This window comes from Brachyhypopomus gauderio, unplaced genomic scaffold (genome assembly GCF_052324685.1).
Source record: "Brachyhypopomus gauderio isolate BG-103 unplaced genomic scaffold, BGAUD_0.2 sc51, whole genome shotgun sequence".
Lineage (NCBI taxonomy): Eukaryota > Metazoa > Chordata > Actinopteri > Gymnotiformes > Hypopomidae > Brachyhypopomus > Brachyhypopomus gauderio.
Window position 1 is genome coordinate 2,789,826 of NW_027506876.1, and position 15,242 is coordinate 2,805,067.

Genomic DNA, 15,242 nt, shown 5'->3' on the forward strand with positions numbered 1-15,242 from the left:
TGTGTACAGCCCGTTCAAGGATCTTAGAAAGGAATGAGAGGAGAGATACCGGTCTGTACTTGCTGATGTTGGTGGCATCAAGGTTGGGTTTCTTTAGGATTGGCACCACCCTAGCCGCCTTGAATGATGATGGCACAATTCCTGAAGATAAGGAGTTGTTGATGATGGTCGAGATGAAAGGGAGGTGTTCGTGGGAGATTGTCTGGAGGAGTGTGGATGGGATGGGGTCCAGAGGGCATGTGGTGGGACTGCTGGATGTCAGCAGCTGAAGCACCGTCTCAGCTGAGAGAGGAGAGAAGGAGGTTAGAGAAAAGGGAGGAGTAGGAGGGGACACAGTGGGAACAGGGACTAGGGAAAAGGTGCTGCGAATCGTATTGACCTTCTCTTCAAAGAAGGTGACAAAATCATCTGCAGTAAGAGAAGTGGGAGTTGGAGGGGGGGAGGGTTTGAGGAGAGAAGAGAAGATTTTGAACATCTTGCGTGGATCTGATGTAGATGCCTCCAGCTTCTCTCTGTAGAATGATGTCTTGGCAGCAGTTAGTTCCATGGAGAATAGGGACAGGAGAGACTGATACAAGCGAAGATCAGCAGTAAGCTGAAAAAGACGTTTTTAAACAATCAGTTTAAAACTACTACCCTGTCTGACCGAAGCCTCTTCCTTCTTATTCCTTCAAATATCCTTCAGTCAATTTTATTGACTGCCGTTAAGCTAAAACTGCCAAGCTCTCTTGTTAGGGTTAATGCTCCAATCCTAACTCTCATCACCATCCTGACCCTGGTAGTATGGAGTCAAAAAAGGGTCATAAAGATTTTGCATTTGTAAAATAGTCACAAATGTACTGAAACTTGCAACTGCATTTAAACAACTACATGCACGTAAAATCCATCTCCCCAAATGAACTGGGATGTGCTAATGTGGAAAAAATATTTCAAATATATAAAATATATATATTTTTTTAATTTGTAGAAAAAAAATGCATTTGTAAAACCAATGTTGTGAATGTGTGAATCATATGGAATTTGTGAGGTTGTAAATGTGACAGTGAGCGTTTTTCAGTGTGGAGGTAAAAATTCTCGCATTCACCTTCTCTGCTGCAGTTGCGAATTTTGACCCTGTTTTGACGCCTAATTCATGGACCAATAGGAAAGCTTTAGCTGGACCAATCAGATTGCGAGGTTGTTTAACCAATCATAACACTGATTTGGTGCCGTCACTCAACTTTGGCGCGCTGTTGGAACACGCCTCCCAATCTCTGTCATGGCGCTTCCAGGCACAAGCACAGACACAATGGAGAGTCCGGTAAGGAGCAAACCCGTAGGACACTAGTTAGCCAGTATATCAGAACACACAATAATTGTACAGTACCTCTTGCTTTACTAGTAGTTTTTAATTGTGTCAGTCTTCAACATTCAACATTGCCCTAATTAGCTGTCATTTGTTTATTTTTTTTGTAATACTATCTAGTGAGGTTTTTGCTTAAAATTGTGTTCATATGATTCCATTCCATAAGTTCAGGCAGTGATCTTTTTCACATTAATTTTAAAAATCATCACAGCTGGCAGTCTGAACATAGTGTAAGCACAACCTAAAAGTGCTGATACATAGCTGATTGATCTTTCCATCCCTGATAAGAAATGTATGCCTTTGTACATTGTACTTTTCTAATTTCTTTTAATGTTGTATTGATGTTTCATGTGTGTTCTACAATAAGTGTGTTCATTACAGCTATTGTGAATTAGCCATGGTTCTAAGAATGTAGATATCGCACGTTACATGTTTGAGACTCGTGGCTGTGGCAGTTTCATTACTGGAAAAAAGCATTCATAATCAAAGGTAACTTGCAGTTTGTTTAATCAGCTGTTAAGTCACTTTCAGATATTTCTTCACAATAATTCTGTTCATGAGAATACAGTGCCTTTGTTGATGCTGGTGTTACAATTACCCCTGCACTCTCTCCTGGCAGAATAGAACGGCTTTGGCGGGACGTGTGGAACAGTGTGACCAGTCTCTATTATGATTTACTCCATTTTCTCGAAGACGAAGGTGTCCTGGACTTGGCCAACAGTGTTTATCTCTTCTGTGTCCAGTATGTTTTCATAACACGAATCCAGGATGACCTAGATGTATTTAGAGCGAGATGGAATGACCATTCACTACGCACTGAACACAATCTTACCCCAAACCAACTGTGGGAAATTGGTCTAATCCAAAGTCATCCTGACTCTGTTGAGATTTGTGGATTTTCTCCATTGTTGGTGATTTTATCATAGTAAAATTATTTTAAGTAAACACTTTTTTAAACGTGTCTATAGTTAAATCCAAATGTTTTCATTTCAGGATTTCAACTACTTGCCTTTCGAAGACACAGATGTGGATCAAATAGGAATTCAGGTTCCTGAACTGGTGTGTTCTTTGCCCAACGAACACTTAGAAATGCTCAGAGAGCTATTTGATCCTGTTGCTCATTCAGCATGCTTTTGGGAGGATATTTACAGGGTAGTGGTACAGTATGTTGAAGGTGTGATTGAATCAAGTCGTTAGTCCCTTGCATTAACAGACTTGCAGCCCATTTTATGATGTGTTTAAGTTTATTTTTAACATTTCTTTACACACTTAATCACACTTGATGGATGATCTTTGATCTTTAACTGAATCAGCTGTTTTGAACAAGAGAAAATGAATAGAAAATAAAATGTGCATTTGAAACAATGCATAATGTCTATTTATTCAGTAAAACTATTTTTTAAAAATATTATTTTACTGCAACAATGTTCCTTTGAACAGCTATGTTATTAACGTAACAGCCGAAATATTGTAGGGCAGGAGAATACACTGCTCACCTATGTGTAACTAGCTCTGTGAACAAACATATAACTGGCAAAATGAACACAAGGCTGTAGATAAAATCTTCAAAACGGTTTAAACCAAGCCAAAGCCTGTGTCACAGGTTGCTACACATAATTTTTTATCTCGACTGAAGTCTTTAAATTTAGTGTAGTGGCCTGGTAGGCCGAGGGACTTGAAACATGTAGATGTCTTCGGGAGACTGCCCTGAACTATCTCCAATTGCATGTCAGAAGATGGGACCTCCCATCCGGTCCAAAACTGAACAAGGCCCTTCAGTGATGATTGAGAAGCTGCAAAAAAAAGAAGCAGTGCAGTGTTCCTTTAATAATGTCTAATGCTGCCATTAAGTCGTGCTGGAAATGTTGTATTTGCGAGAGGAGAGCACATGAACGCCTCCACAAACTTTACCAGTGGGCACTCAGATTTTAAGATAAGCCCTGAGTTTCCCAATTGGGGGCGTGTCAGTAACAAGGTAAAAACTTTGAGCTTAGTAGCAATATGAAATGTGCCATATTTTGTCAATTGTGATTTTTACACCCCAATTGAAATTTGTCCTCTGCTTTTAACCCATCTGTGCAGTCAGAACACACACACACTAGTGATTACTAGGGGGCTGTGGATCACACGTGCCCAGAGCGGTGGGCAGCCCTAGCCTGGCGCCCGGGGAGCAGTTGGGGTTACGTGCCTTGCTCAAAGGCACATCAGTCATGGCCTCAGGTCTGGGACTCGAACCCACGACCCTCCGGTCACAAGACTAGTTCCCTACCACCAGGCCATCACTGCCCCAATAGTTCTAAGCTGTACATGTTGTTCTTGAGTTTATTTTTGAGGGCAACATGCACTAATCTTATTAAGAAGTAGTAATGAAGCTAATTAGAAGAACCCAAAAAGTGTTGCATCATGCACATATATTGATTTTACGCACGGATATTTTTTAAACAGTTTTTTTCAACTTCCTTCACATATATATTGGTGGCTTTTTTGTTTTATCACCTGTTGCGATAAAACTCGCGAAGATATCCAGCTATGCAGCACCTGGTTTCAACTGGGTAGTCTTCATCCTCCTCATCCGTCTTTTCCAGGGGACACAATATCTGGTCAAGGACCATCTATTAGAGACACAGCACAAATATTTCTAGTGGGGTGGGAATAGAGGATTTGACATCATATAAATAATAAATAAATATGAAACACTCGACACAAACCCTATGATTTAATCTTTCAATAAAAAAAAAACTTTGATTTTATGATCATAGGATTTGTGTCAAGTCATTCATATTGTTACCATAGGTACAATTTAAAGTACTGTTATTTGTCACTTATACAGACAAAAATATTTCTCACATGAGGCTTGATTTCAAGGCTTGATTTTCTTGATTTAAATTCTAAGTAGCAATGCCAATATTACAACACTTAAGTAAAAACACATTTCAAATAATTGCAGGGGATCATCCTGTAAATGAGTATTTTCATACATTTTCTGAATTTCCTGAAGTCAGTTAATTAAAAGATATGTTGATCATGTGCTTGTGCCTGGAAGCGCCATGACAGAGATTGGGAGGCGTGTTCCAACAGAGCGCCAAAGTTGAGTGACGGCACTAAATCAGTGTTATGATTGGTTAAACAACCTCGCAATCTGATTGGTCCAGCTAAAGCTTTCCTATTGGTCCATGAATTAGGCGTCAAAACAGGGTCAAAATTCGCAACTGCAGCAAGAGATTCGCAACTGCAGCAGAGAAGGTGAATGCGAGAATTTTTACCTCCACACTGAAAAACGCTCACTGTCACATTTACAACCTGACAAATTCCATATGATTCACACATTCACAACATTGGATTTACAAATGCATTTTTTTTCTACAAATTAAAAATATATATATATTTTTATATATTTGAAATATTTTTTCCACATTAGCACATCCCAGTTCATTTGTGGAGATGGATTTTAAGTGCATGTAGTTGTTTAAACGCAGTTGCAAGTTTCAGAACATTTGTGACTATTGTTTTACAAATGCAAAATCTTTATGACCCTTTTTTGACTCCATAGAAAGGGCGCCCGCAAGGCAAGGCCACGCAATTGGCCTTCAGTTCCGGGACTCAGAAGTTTAAATTTCTGCCCGCATTAAATTTATCACCGATTCACCAATCAATATTTTTTTACTCAGTAATGTGAGGGCGTTCAAATGTAGTGAAGTAAAACTACTTGGGTCAAAATTTACTCAAGTAAAAGTAAAAATTACATATTTCAAAAACTACTCAGAAAATTACAAATTACTCAAATTAAAAAGTACTCAATTACAGTAACGTGAGTAAATGTAATTAGTTACTTTCCACCCCTGGACATGATACAGTCCCTCCCTCCTCTCTCAGAAAATGGGAATGACCTAGTTGAAACATTCACACACAGAGTTAGGAACTGTATTGATGCTGTGGCACCAAAGGTAACTAAAATTATCTCTGGTAAAATTAAGATGCCCTGAAGAAACACTCCATCTATTATAAAATTTAGGCAAGATTGTAGGCAGGCTGAGAGACGTTGGCGAAGGTCAAAGTTGCAAGTACATTTTGATATTTATAAAACAACATTGCAGAATTACAACAGTGAAGTGAAATCAGCAAGGAAAAACTATTTCTCTACTTTAATCAATTCATCCAATAATAACTCAGCTGCCTTGTTCAGAAGTATAGATCAGCTAGTAAACCCCACCTCCTGTGTCTTCCCTGAGACTGTTTCAGTTGAAAAATGTGATGAGTTTGCAATATTTGTTTGGGACAAAATTACTAGTATAAGGCAGAATATAGCAACAAGCACTAATAGACTATCAACCCTTATATCAGTTACTCAGCCTAACTTTAATTTTAATATGTCTTATTTCCAAGAAGTTGACATGGAAACACTACTTGATGTGAGTTCATCACTAAAATCCTCTACTTGTGAACTGGACCCTTTACCAACATGCTTTTTCAAGCAGGTTCTGAGCTCATTAGTTAATGAAATTCTAACGATTGTTAATCAGTCTCTGCAATTGGGAGAATTCCCTAACATTTTTAAAACTGCAATGGTTAAACCACTATTAAAGAACAGAAATCTTGATCCCACAATTCTCAATAATTATCGACCTATATCTAACCTTTCCTTTCTTAGCAAAATCATTGAAAACGTTGTGTCAATCCAGTTGAATGATTATGTCAAAGTAAATCAAATAAATGACACTTTTCAATCTGGTTTCAGAGCTCTCCACAGCACTGAAACAGCCCTAGTTAAGGTAGTAAATGACTTGAGATTGAATAAGGATGCAGGCAAACTCTCAGTCCTTCTTCTGCTAGATTTAAGCGCCGCTTTTGACACCGATGATCATGTAATACTTCTTGATCGACTACAGAGCTGGGTAAGCCTTAGTGGATTAGTCTTAGACTGGATTAGATCGTATTTAACTGGGCGTGATTACTATGTAGCTGTTAAAAAGGCTGCCGAAAACTGTTGTACTGGACCTTTAAGGGGCGGAGCTTAAAGCACATGTGAGCCACATGCAGAGCACATGTGAGCTGCAGGCAGATGAGAAAGGAGCTGCACTAAATCACAGTTCTAAGTTGTTGTCGCTGTTTACAGTTCGTTGCCACCCCGTCGTGATTGTGTGCGTGGATATGAAAGTAGGTAATGTTAAAGTTCAAATTATAGTCTATTTCGCTGAATATACCTATTTTCACTCCCCTTTATGCTATGTTCTGCTCGTGTGAACATTTAAATGCGGGCTACCTGTGGGGAATTTGTGTTACATCCGTTTAGGGACAGAGTATTTAGAAATGTTAATATTGCAGTCATTTTATAATGTAATTGTGATATTACTTTAGTTAGTTAATTTGTCATTATTCAGACACTGATTTATTTATTTATCTGTTCTAGAACCATACATGTCACTTAAAGTAAGAATAAACAGCAAACACAAGTTAAACCCACTGGAGTGTGACTAAACCTTTCTTTGGAGTTCTAACCGGACTCACAACAGCGATTTGAACCTCCCAACTAGCACATCACGAATTATAATATTTTTTAATGGTCCTTCGAGCCGGATAAGCAAATTGCTGTTTAAAGATGCAGAATCAAGAGTCAGCAGTAGCAGACGCTCGACCCAAACGAAATCTATCAGTACCTTCCTACCTATCACATTATGACCTCAGTGGACCTGGAGCTCAGAGTCAATTTCGTTTACCATTTATAAATGAAAAGGGAGCATCTATGGATCGAATAAGGTCAGAGCCTCCAGCTACAAGATCTCCATCACCACCAATCAGTCAGAGCTCGATGAGCCTGGGGGAGAGTGAGGAGCAAGAATCTGAGTTTAGCCAATCTAGGGGACTAGTCACCGGAGAGCAGCAAACCCACCACGTTTCTGAAGTCAGTGCTGCTCTCAGAGAGATCCGTCAAGAAAATGCTGAACTCCGTAAACAGTTCCAAAACCTGATGGTTGCTTTACAGCCCCAGCCAGCAGCCCATCACTCTCAATTCCTGCCTCCTCCACCTCAAAGTGTGTACAGTGGTGGTTATGGGCTCTACCAGCAGCAACAATATCCAGCACTCAGCAACCAAGGAAATCTGTTACAAGACTTAACTCAACTTCGAGTTACCCAACCATCAAGAGGTCTGCCCTATAACTATACAGCTACACCCCAGCAGAGTGCACCTTTCTTTCCAGGTGAAGATTCTTCATTTTTCCAACCACCCTGCCTAGATGAACCACTGAGAGAGACTACATACAGGGGGCCTAAACCCACCATACCCAGCCTTACATCACCAGACCCCAGAGAGTTTGCACGCATGAAGATTGCTTTGGATAATCTGTTACCAGTCAATGGCACTGAAAGATACAAGTACCAAATCCTGACAGATCACCTCCAATGTGAAGAAGCTTCACTTGTAGCTGACTCCTACTGCAACTCAAGGCAACCTTACACGGATACAATGATGGCTCTCACTAAGATGTATGGACAGCCTCACAAGCTTGCAGTGCAACGGATCGCAGAGTTAATGGATAGTCCAAATATACGCAGCGGCGATGTTAAGAGCTTCCGTCTGTTTGCCCTCAACGTGCGATCACTGGTAGGCATGTTAGAACAACTGGGACAAAGAGGGCAAGTAGAGTTAAGTTGCGGCTCTCACGTTTCAAGGCTCTTAAGTAAACTTCCCTATGACCTCAACACTAGCTTTAAGAGATATATCCATCCTCTAAGAGTGGCCATTCCCACCCTCGTTGATTTGCTGAGTGGCTAGAATACGAGCTGGAAGTGCAGGAAGACCACATGAAGCCCCCCAGAAGAGAGGAGTCGTTCACCAAGAAGCCTGATACCAAGCGCACTCCTAAACATTCTAGTAAGACTGCTACTATCCTCCTGGGTACTGAGAAGGTCTCAGGATCAGAGAGTGTAGCAGCACCAGGCGTACCTGGACATCCTTCCAACAAGTCAAAGGGAGTAGGAAAGGTAACAGCCTATTGTCCTTATTGTGACAATGACAAGCATTTCCTGAACAACTGTTCCAACTTTAAGAGCCTGAGCAAAGAACAAAGGGTGACATGGATCAAAGTAAACAATAAGTGTTGGCGTTGCGGACGTAATCACCAAGCTGCAAAATGTACACTCAAAGCTCCCTGTAAGACCTGTGGCAGAAGACATCTGCTTGTGCTGCACGAGGTGAACGAGAGGCCAGACGAGGAACAAACATCACCTACATCTTCAGCAGAAAACTGCCTTGTTAACACTGCCAACAAAGTTATGTACGTTGACCGTCCAGCCTACAACTGCACGGTGCTACTGAAGATCAGTAAGGTACTCCTGAGGAATGGTGACAAGTCCCTTGAGACATATACAGTCTTAGACGACGGATCTGAGAGGACTATTCTGCTCCAGCCAGCCGCTAAACTGTTGGGCCTTAGAGGAAGTAAAGAAGTGTTAGCTCTTCGTACAGTCAGACAAGAAGTGGAGAAGCTCCAAGGAGCCGCCGTGTCTTTCACAATTTCTCCAGCAGCCAATCCTGACAAGATGTACAATATTCAGAGTGCCTTCACAGCCGAGCAATTGAGTTTAGCTGAACATTCCCATCCAGTTGTCTCACTCCAGCAGAAATATAGACATCTGTCAGGCTTGCCCCTCCCTCCTCTAAACAGAGTTCATCCCATGTTACTGATCGGCGCCGACTATACACACCTCATTACACCTATAGAGCCAGTCAGATTAGGACCACCTGGAGGACCAGCAGCTGTGAAGACGCTCCTTGGATGGACGCTACAGGGACCAGCTCAAGCCATTGAATCCTCCACTAATGTAAGTCACTGCCTCTTTACATCTACACCATCACCCACAGAGCTGTTCTCATGTGTAGAGAAGCTATGGCAGATGGATGTGCTCCCCTATCGCAGTGAGAAGTTAGCGGTTAGGTCACGACAAGACCAAGAGGCAGTTAGGCTCCTGCAAGAACAAACAGTGAGAGTTAATGTCAATGGCGTTGAGCGTTATGCCACACCCCTCTTTCGAATCAAGAACGCACCTCTCCTGAAAGCTACTCCAGAATCAGTGTTGCCACTCCTGAGAAGCACAGAGAAGCGCCTAACCAAATCACCAGAAAAGGCTGCTGCTTATCAGCAGGAGATCGACAAGCTAGTTGAAGCTGGCTATGTAGTGAAGTTGGCAGACCACCATCTGGAGACTAGTGCTGAAGCTTGGTACATACCCCACCACATGGTCCAACATAATGGGAAGAACCGTGTAGTGTACAACTGCTCATTCCAATACCAAGGCAACAACCTTAACCAGCTCCTCTTACCAGGTCCCACTCTGGGCCCTGCCTTGCAAGCGGTGTTATTGCGTTTCAGAGAACATTCTGTGGCCTTCAGCAGCGATATCCGTGGCATGTTTCATCATGTGAGTCTCCTACCTGCAGATCGACCCCTGTTGCGGTTTGTATGGCGAGACATGAAGCGAGACAACCCTCTTGAGGTATACGAGTGGCAGGTACTTCCCTTCGGAACTACTTGTAGCCCCTGTTGCGCAACATTCGCATTGCAAAAACATGTCACAGACCACAGCCAACCGGAAGAAGACATACATGTTGCCATTAACAAATCTTTCTGGACAACTGTTTACAGAGTCTCACATGCCCAGCAGCTGCCAAGACACTTATAGACAAACTGCACTCACTTTTAGCCGAAGGGGGATTTGAGCTGAGGCAGTGGGCAAGTAATAAACCAGATATCATTCAGCATCTCCCTTCGGACCTCAAGTCATCCAGCTGTGAGTTGTGGCTAAACCAAGATCAGTCTGACGTCCAAGAACCAGCTCTTGGACTACAGTGGAACTGTAAGTCTGACACCCTTACTTACAAACACAGACACATCAATTGCTCAATGACTACTATGAGGAATATTTATAGAGTTTTAGCCAGTCAGTATGACCCTCTTGGCTACATAGCGCCTTATACCACCCGAGCCAAGGTTATTGTACGCCACCTGTGGGAAAAGAGAAGGGATTGGGATGACCCACAACTCCCTGAGGAGCTATTACAAAGGTGGCATGCATGGGAAGCAGAGCTGGCACAGTTGCACAAGATCACACTGCCTAGGTGCTACACCAGTCCCAGCCTGGACCAACCCAACAGTAGGAGAGACATTCATGTGTTCTGTGATGCCTCCGAACAGGCATATGGATCAGTAGCTTATCTAAGGACAGAGAGTCCAGGGGGAGAAGTTGAGGTTGCCTTCCTCGCAGCACGGTCTCGTGTTGCCCCAAAGAAGCAACAATCTGTTCCTCGGCTAGAGTTGTGTGCTGCCTTAACGGGCGCCCAGCTCTACAAGGTTATCAGCACTGAGTTAACCCTTCCCATACGCAACTGCATCTTGTGGTCTGACTCTGCCACAGTCCTAACCTGGTTGGGTTCAGATTCCTGCAGATACAAAGTCTTCGTGGGTACTCGTGTGGCGGAAATACAAGAGTTAACCGAAGCGGCCACATGGAGGTACGTGCCCTCACAAGACAACCCGGCGGACGACATCACTCGTGGCCTCACTATCCAAGACATCAGCAAAGGCAGTAGATGGACAGACGGACCTGAATTCCTGAAACTGACTCCAAATGACTGGCCCAATCTACCACCCCCACCTCAGAGTGATCCTGAAGGTGAGCTGAAACGACAAGTCATTTGTTTAACTATGTCTAGCTCTAGTGTTCCAGACCCACATCAGTACCAGACTTGGGACAGCTTCTTAAAAGCCATCGCAAATCAACTTCATGGGGCAGCCGACCCTAACCACCCTCTCACTGCTGAGTCCTATGCTGCCGCCGAACTAGAAGCTCTACAACAGGCCCAAAGAGAGTCATTCCTAGAGGAAATCACACAGTTAAAGGCAGGTAAACCCATTGCTAAGTCTAGTCGTCTCCTCCTACTTGCACCTGAGTTCGATGAGGAGATAGGGCTCATCAGAGTGGGAGGCCGTTTACGTCGTAATCCTGACATGACTGTGGATGAAGTGCATCCCATTGTTCTGGATCCCAGACATGCCCTGACCCAACTCATAATCCAGGATTATGACGAGAGGCTCCAACATCCTGGACCAGAAAGAGTGTTTGCTGAGATCAGAAGGAGATATTGGGTGTTACGTGGACGTGAAGCCGTACGTCGCCATCAGAAATCCTGTGTTGAGTGCAAGAGGTGGAAAGGTCACCCTAATCCACCCAGAATGGCGGACCTCCCTCCAGCCAGACTGCGTCTGTTCAAGCCGGCATTCTATTCCACTGGTGTGGATTGTTTTGGGCCGTACAACATCAAGATCCGACACAGTAACGAGAAAAGGTGGGGGATATTGTTTAAATGTCTAACTAGGAGAGCAGTCCACCTTGATTTAATTCCCAGTATTGACACAGATGCATTTCTAATGGCTCTGAGACGTTTTATATCCAGGCGCGGGAAACCTAAGGAGATTCTCTGTGACCAGGGGACGAACTTCCGAGGAGGAGAACGGGAATTGCAGGAAGCATTTCAAACACTTCATCCTGAACTCAAAGAGCAGCTGGCTTGCCAGCAAATCAAGTTTGCCTTCAATCCTCCTGGATCCCCACACTTCGGAGGTTGCTGGGAGCGTGAAATTCGTTCGCTGAAGACTGCTCTTCAAGTCATCATTGGATCCCAAACCGTCACCGAAGAGGTGTTGCGCACAGTGCTTATTGAGATTGAGGGGATGCTCAATTCAAAACCCCTGGGCTACACCTCATCTGAAGTAGCAGACCCTGACCCAGTAACCCCTAACTATCTCCTTATGGGGCGGCGAGATGCCTCGCTGCCGCAAGTCGTCTATGACAACTCAGAGATTCTCGGGCGAAGAAGGTGGAGGCACAGTCAAATTCTGGCCGACCAATTCTGGAGAACTTTCCTGAAGCACTACCTGCCAGGACTCCAAGCCCGCCTGAAGTGGAAAACTGAATCCGCCAATCTACAAGTAGGAGATGTGGTCATGATTGTGGATAATCAGCTTCCACAAGCTCTTTGGCCTGTAGGGAAAGTCTTTCAAGTTTTCGCTGGACCAGACAAACGGATCAGATCAGCTGAAGTGTCAGTGAAGGGAAGAACCTACATTCGACCCGTGGCAAGACTTGTCAGCCTACCCGCCTTACCTGAGGAAGACTAATTACCCCCTTTATTCAGCCTTTTTTAGTTGTTCGTATTCACAGGTGAATACGGGGGCGGCTGTTAAAAAGGCTGCCGAAAACTGTTGTACTGGACCTTTAAGGGGCAGAGCTTAAAGCACATGTGAGCCACATGCAGAGCACATGTGAGCTGCAGGCAGATGAGAAAGGAGCTGCACTAAATCACAGTTCTAAGTTGTTGTCACTGTTTACAGTTCGTTGCCACCCCGTCGTGATTGTGTGCGTGGATATGAAAGTAGGTAATGTTAAAGTTCAAATTATAGTCTATTTCGCTGAATATACCTATTTTCACTCCCCTTTATGCTATGTTCTGCTCGTGTGAACATTTAAATGCGGGCTACCTGTGGGGAATTTGTGTTACATCCGTTTAGGGACAGAGTATTTAGAAATGTTAATATTGCAGTCATTTTATAATGTAATTGTGATATTACTTTAGTTAGTTAATTTGTCATTATTCAGACACTGATTTATTTATTTATCTGTTCTAGAACCACACGTCACTTAAAGTGAGAATAAACAGCAAACGCAAGTTAAACCCACTGGAGTGCGACTAAACCTTTCTTTGGAGTTCTAACCGGACTCACAACAGCGATTTGAACCTCCCAACTAGCACATCACGAATTATAATATTTTTTAGTAGCATTAGGTACCTCTTCCTCTACACGTCAAAAAATTACTTGTGGCGTCCCCCAAGGATCAATTCTTGGGCCTTTACTATTCAACCTATATATGCTTCCGTTACCACATATCATTAATAAACATGGTATTAGTTATCATCAATATGCAGATGACACTCAACTTTATATTTCTCTAGAACCTCAAGCCCTAAAATCAATCTGCTCACAGTTTGACTGCATACATGATATACAGACTTGGATGTCTGACAATTTTCTGCAATTAATTAAAGGGAAGACAGAGGTTCCTGTTCTTGGCAGTGATTCACAAAGGAATGATGTCCAGATTTATTTAAATCAAATGAATCTGAATCTGAATCAAACTATGTGTTAAGAACCTACATGCAAGACAGCTTATTTTCACCTTCGAAACATTGCTAAGGTCCGAGATATGCTCTCTCCTGCTGACAGTGAAAAAATTGTCCATGCATTTATCACATCAAGGCTAGATTATTGTAACGCTGTTCTATCTGCTCTCCCAAAAGGCTCTATTTCTCACCTATAGCGAGTTCAGAACGCTGCTGCAAGGGTTCTGACCCACAGGAGAAAGAGAGACCATATTACACCTGCACTCCACTCACTGCACTGTTTACCTGTCAGGTTTAGAATAGATTATAAGGTTCTAGTGATGGTTTTTAAATGTCTTCATGGTCTTTACCTCAGTGAAATGATGATTAGATATGTCCCAGTCAGGTCTCTCAGGTCTCTCAAACAGTAATTTAGTAGTGATTCCTAAAAGCCGATTAAAGATTGGCGAGGGTGCTTTTAGCCACTATGGCCCAAAGCTCTGGAACTCTCTTCCTGAAGAGCTCAGAGGCATTTCATCCCTTCACAGCTTCAAGAAGAGTCTCAAAACGTTAATCTTTTAGTTAAACTTTAAACTCTTTTAGTTAAACGATCTGCTTTTAGGTAAACTTTGTCTCTCTCCTCAGAAGAAACTTATTGCAGAGGTTGTGACTTCTCTCCTGGTACTCGATAGCATGTTAGCCGTTCGAGCTGAACAGCGTGATCCGGGACGCTGTCGTTGAGCCAGGTTTCCGTAAATACATAAACACAACAGTCTTTCACGGACTTCTGAGCTGACTGAAGTAAGCGTATGTAGTCCAGTTTATTGTCCAATGATCGCACGTTGGCCAGAATCATGGTTGGGATAGCTGGTTTGTGTGGGCTAGCCGCTAGCCTCAATCGGATGCCTCCACGCTTGCCCCGTCTCTGCCTCCTATCCTGCTGCTTGTGGCGCTTCCACGGTGGGCGAGATGCTGCAGCGGAGGGGGTCGGTGGGGGTGCCAGTGACCTGAGCAAGCCGCAGACTCGCAGCTCTTTGTGGAGTTCTTGGTTGGATTCCAAAAATTTGTTTTTGCCAGCTTCAAGCAGAAACTCACGACTGTATGTGCGTTCCGAGACATGAACGCACAACAAGGACGTACAAAAACACTGCGAATCATGGGAAAAAAAACACAAAAATGCCGATTCCTCGGGAGAGAGAGAAGCTGCTGCGTGTGCACGCGCCGCCATTGCTAATGTCTGGAGTGGATATGAGAGATGTATGTATGTGTGTGTGGTGTATGGAGTGTGTATGAGAGAGATGCATGTATGTGTGTCTGTGTGATGTGTGTTTGTGGAGTGGGTATGAGGGAGATGTATGTATGTGTGTCTGTGTGGTGTATATGTGTGTATGCCTAGTGGGTATGAGAGAGATGTATGTGTGTGTCTGTGTGGTGTATATGTGTGTATGTCTAGTGGGTATGAGAGAGATGTATGTATGTGTGTGTCTGTGTGGTGTATATGTGCGTATGTCTAGTGGGTATGAGAGACGTAAGTTGTTTAGCGGGGGGGGACGTAAAATGTTACCAGAGGGGTTTAAAATGAACACAGCGAGAGAAAAATACAGATTTAAAGTGTGCAGAAACAGTCTGAATCGTGGTTTGAACTAACCTAGTTTTTTTGCCGGGACTGAATATTAAAAAGAAGAAAAACCGGGACAGGCATGTGAAAACTGGGACAGTCCCGGGAAAACTGGGACAGGTGGC

At 43.2% G+C, this 15,242-nt stretch overlaps 2 long non-coding RNA genes across 2 annotated transcripts; one reads left to right on the forward strand and one right to left on the reverse strand.

The window, feature by feature from the left end:
- The first annotated feature begins 1,020 nt into the window (after positions 1-1,020).
- On the forward strand, positions 1,021-2,673 carry LOC143487877 (uncharacterized). The gene is made up of 3 exons (XR_013124404.1): positions 1,021-1,834; positions 1,965-2,087; positions 2,339-2,673. It is a non-coding gene; the product is annotated as an uncharacterized LOC143487877 (long non-coding RNA).
- LOC143487878 (uncharacterized) lies at positions 2,656-14,623 on the reverse strand. Its single transcript, XR_013124405.1, has 3 exons — positions 13,871-14,623; positions 3,842-3,957; positions 2,656-3,138 (listed from the first exon to the last, which is right to left on the reverse strand). It is a non-coding gene; the product is annotated as an uncharacterized LOC143487878 (long non-coding RNA).
- Positions 14,624-15,242: the final 619 nt, after the last annotated feature.